This window comes from Humulus lupulus, chromosome 3 (genome assembly GCF_963169125.1).
Source record: "Humulus lupulus chromosome 3, drHumLupu1.1, whole genome shotgun sequence".
Taxonomy (NCBI): domain Eukaryota; kingdom Viridiplantae; phylum Streptophyta; class Magnoliopsida; order Rosales; family Cannabaceae; genus Humulus; species Humulus lupulus.
This window is the reverse complement of record NC_084795.1, coordinates 89,232,775-89,238,116: the sequence shown is the minus strand read 5'-3', so window position 1 is coordinate 89,238,116 and position 5,342 is coordinate 89,232,775.

Here is a 5,342-nt window from a genome sequence, read left to right as displayed (position 1 = left end):
AAGTACTTTACTTTATGCACTAATATCGTTTGGCTAGAGAAGTGAGGAAGTATTTAACCTAGTGGGGGAATGTTGTGATTGGTTAAATACATGGTGAAATTGTTTAGGCATGAAGAAGTGTAAAAACAATCACGATTTCACAAAAGTCAACACGTGAAAGTTGAATTTCGTTATAGGCATTTATAAATAATATTTTTGGGTCCAAAATGTTTATTTGGAGTATATAAGAGTACCTAAGAAGTTTGGGAGAATTTGTGGATGTTTTCAGACATATTTTGGAGCGCAAAGTCAGAGGCATCGGCGATGCGTTGCCCTTGGGAAGCGACGCATCACCTGGCCCTTGAAAAATGGCCCAGGACAGACCAGGCAATGCATCACCTAGTGCTAGGCGATGCATCACCTAGTGCTAGGAGATGCATCTCCTGGCAGGCGTTACATCACATGGGTTGTCCGTACGTGTTCGTACAGTTACGTGTTTTAGCTCCAAAACTTAAATTTAAATGCTTTAATCTCATTTTTTGAGTCTAATGAGGGTCCTATACTATTTAAATGGTTGATATGAGTTAATTGGTGAATTGATAACTCATATAGATATACATATCTTTCTAATTTTTAAGATTACTAGTTTTCTCCAAGATCTTCATCAAGAAAGCTTGGCTTGTATGAAGGTCCAAGGCTTGTGTATCCCAATCTCATTCCATTGTAGTAGATTCAAGTATTTCCATAGAGAAGGCTAGAAATAGAAATTTTTAAACATCAAATCTAGATTTGTGTCAAGCCTTGCAACTTTTGTGTTTCACATAAAATCATAGCTTTGTGATTTTATGTTCTAAGGGTTGTTCTTCAAGAAAGGTCTACTCTACACTCTGATCTCTTTATGTTTATGTAATTTGTTTTGTACTATTATCATAGTTATATTACTTGCATTGTATCACAAAATAAAATTTATTCATAGCCTAACCCCCAACATTCTTTGCATTCTTATTTTTTGTAATTTTCTTATGCTTGTTTATATTTTCACACATTGCTAGATAATTTTGCAAATTGGACTTTAGATATAAAAGATTATATCACTTTTCTTACATAATTGACTATTTTGAAAAAATCAACTTAGTTCAACCTTTATTTTTATCCACTTTTGTCATGGGCCTAAGTTCTAGGTGAACTCGAGACTTTGCGATAACTACTTGGGTTCCTCGGAAACAATGCTTGGTTCCTGAGCATTCTTCCCTTTCTGACTTTGCAAGGCTTTATTTTAGGGTCTATAAGGATTATTGTAGGCTTTATGATACTAGGTTTACTCTAAGGTGTTATGATTGGTTAAATACAAAGGATAAGTGTTGTTACATAAGCTAGGTGTAAAACACTTAGTGAATTTCACATAGTGTAGATGTAAAATTTGAGTTTCAATTGTAGGCACTTAAAAATTGTGCTTTTGGGTCCAAAGTTATACTTGGAGGTATCTAAGGATCCCCAAAAAGTTTGGTAGAATTTGGAGAAATTTTAGGCCTATTGGAGGGGTCACAAGTCAGTCGAGGTGGCGATGCGTCACCTCTTTGGAGGTGGTGCATCGTCTGGATGTAAATTGGCTCAAAAGCCCTAGCAGGCGACGTATCGCCTGGCAGGCAATGCGTCACCTCACGTGTTTGTACAGACACATGTTTTAAGCTGAACATGATGAGTTCTTTAGCTCTAATCCTATTGGTTAGACCTAATGATGGTGCATATACTATAGAAGGGTCTATTGTCCGTGTTTTCTACCAAGGTCATGTGGCACCACCAAATAGGCTTTGTTGACCCTTAGGGTAGGCCCATGCCCATCTTGGGTTTGATAAATAATGATTACCCAGAGTATGGTGAGAACCCAGACCTGAAGTGAACGACTGGACCAACACCGTGACCCCAAATGGCCTGTATCAACCTAGAAACATGCCGTTACGATGTATAGCCCAACTCACTAAACAGATCCCACCATTTAAGTCTCGGATGGTATCTCCGGTTCCATCTATGCATCCCAGTTTGTTACACCAGGATATATCCTGGACTCACCACCATGAAAGAATGCTTACCTTTAGAAATGATTTCGAACTCTCTGTCCGGGAAGCGCAAGACAGACACCTGCTGATGCCATCCCCAAGAAGTTCAGCGGTTGGTTTCCTCAACCACCCTGCAAAAGGGGTGCGCACAAAAGGTATAATATTCTTAGGGATTGGCACTTCCACTACTTTGACACATCCTGTCCCCTGAATCCCTATGACAGCTCACGCACGCCAGTCACTGTCTATGTACAAAGGATAGCTAGAGTGTCCAACTAAACATGGGCCGACCCAATGGGCTTTAGATTAAACATATTGGAATAGCATTTTGTACTTGTATCAACCTCCATTAGAGGGTTAATTGTAATTACATCCCTATTGGGCTCGGATTAGTCCAGCCCAAAATACATGGCAACCTATAAATAGGGTTCTCAGTTCAATATAGAGGGGATCCCAATTTTTCATGCATGCAAAAATGCTGCTGAACTTGTTACTCAAACCCTCCATTGTTAAAACTCAAAGCTTAATACTATTGACTCATGGACTAAGGCTCATTAATACCCTAACCACATAAAAATTATGGTCTTAATAGTTTATTTCCTCTCTTGCTAGTTCTAAATCTTAATATATTTATAGTTTTCGAAAAACTTGGTAAACATTTTGGTGCTTTCATTGAGAGCTAAAAAAAAGTCTGAACCACTCTTTGTCATCTACAAAGATGGTGAATACCAGAAACACTGTGTTTGATCCTGCTCAACAACAATGACAATAAAACAATGGAGAACCATTGCAAGTCCCACAACTCTCTCCAGATCAATGGGACCCAACAGTTGAGGACTTACCTTATAACAGACCCCTACCTGACGATTCCCAGAATTTCGAAGAAGGTGGAGACTATGAAGAGGAGTACCATGAAGAAGATGGAGAGGGATATGAGGACCATGAGGCTGAGAATCCCATAGACCCTGATGTAAATGATGTGGAAGATGAACAAGTGGATCCGAAAGTGTCTCGCTTGAGACAACAGGTCCTCGATCAAGAAGCAAAGATGGCAAAAAAACTGGAGACCACCCATTTAGTGGATGGTACATAAAATATTTACTCCGTACTAATATGGTATTTCTCAGACAACTCTAACAGCCTGATCTTTGAGATGTTGGAAACCATGGTGGACGCCAATAGAGGACCGAAGTCCATCTTCTCGGGAGCAAACTATTGCCTCACTCTCTTCGACATGTCTGCAAAACCAAATGAATAGGGTGAGGTCAAAACCGAGCACTTTACCCTCCATTTTATTTTATTTTTTTGCGAGAGATTTCCATCGAGACATTAGATGTGGGAGCATCATACACGGGTGGACTGAAGACAAGGGCTGACGGGAACCAGGAGTGACCTCAGGACTGCTATGAGGATGTGGAGTGAGGGTTTAGGAGGGAAGTTTCCCTCCATGAACTCCAACTCACTCTAAGGCTGACAAGGTAGACATCAGAATGAAAGAAAAACGGGGCTCCATCACCCCTCAGAATCGAGCCTATCTTGGTTTCGACAATCCAAATATTTTGCCTAAGCTCAACCCTGCGTTCTAAGTGCAATAGACGGGCAACCCTCCTTAAGGTTTCATGGGGACCTCGAGTTTGAGGATAAGTCTACAAACTCCACCCTCAGAGGAACGCTAAACGACCCCTCAAATGCCATAAACCCACACCTTGTTGGGGACGTAGGTGAAAGTGTATGAGGAAAATGTACTACAAGACACAAAGGAATAAACTCAAAACCCCTAGACACAAGTGCCCCAAATGACCAACTATGGGGTACAATGGAGGGCATACGTGCTAATGGGTGCAAATGCATACATCAACTCACAAGGTGTTCTAGCCGAAGCAACCCTTCCCAAATAATGCTGATTTAGACCCAATGAAAACGAGAAAGGGTGGAGGCATACCTTAAACAGATGAAGTTGCACATTGTCGCAGCTGCAGAAGTACCCAAGGTCAAAAGTACACGCCTATAACAAAGGAAGGGGATATATATATATTTACAAATATCTATTTAAAAAAAAAAGGAGAAAAGAAAAGAAAGACAAAGTGCACTTGTGGGGGGATAGAACCACCCACCTCTTGAAAGTTTTGAAGACTGAAGCACCTCTAAGCTAAGAGAAATGAGTGTACTGATTACCTTTAAGGAGAAGACCTATTTATAGGAGGCTCAAACTCATCATAGCCATTGAATCCAATATTTGATCCATGGACAAGAATGAAGCCAAATGATAGGGTCACATTTATCCTCATGGAATCATGAAGATCACCACTCCAAAGTGTGTTACTTCACACCACCAAAGCAAAGAAACACACTAACACCATAAGTGGTTTGAAGGCAGCATACCAAGAAGTCTACCAGAGCACCTGAAGGCCCTCCCATAGACTGGGGGGCAAGTGTGAATGCCAAAATTTTAGTTGCACGAGGCCCCCACCTTGTGCCCTTCAAAATATAGGCTTGGGATGGAAACCTCAAAGCTCTACCTTGCGCCTTGTGCTAAAGGCCCTGTGACAGCACCAAGTGAGGCATAACCTCGGGCCACGGACCCCGTCTCACACCCCAGGCCTCTGCCTCGTGACTTCGTCTTGCACCCCTCGCATGCTCCACCTCACGGCAGTGTCTCGCAAGGGCATCCGCCTACTCTGCTAGGCGTCAGCTTCTTGTAAGGCCCCTCGCATGCTTCGCCTCATGCCAGTGTCTCGCAAGGGCATCTGCCTGCTCCACGTTGCGAGGCCCCTCGCACACTCCGCATCGCGCCAGCATCTCGCAAGGGCATCTGCCTGCTTAGCCTCATGCCAGCATCTCGTGAGGCCCCTCGCACACTCCACCTCACACCAACGTGTCGCGAGGGAATTCACCTGCTCTCCCTCGTGCCAGCATCTCACGAGGCCCCTTGCACGCTCCACCTCGTGAGGACCGTGTCCTCCCTGATGACGTATAGGGACTTCAATACTTGAAGTTTGTAGGAACAGGGTGCCTTGTGGGGATGAAAACCCATATATGACCAGAATTTCTCGTACATGTGTGGAATGCGTAGACAAGTAGTGGACCTTGTCCACCCCATGTACAAAATACGTATGGGGGTACAACTTTGAAAACCCTAGATGTCTGATCCTAATCTCCACGCCAGACAAGTAGTGGCCGTACAAGTAAGGTACTTGATGTGGTCGTTCCCAGCCAACCTCTGACGTTCGTACTAAATAGATAGTGGAGGTACAACTAGGTACTGAAATTGAGGTGCTCCCACAAAACCTTGGCTTGTACTGGTGT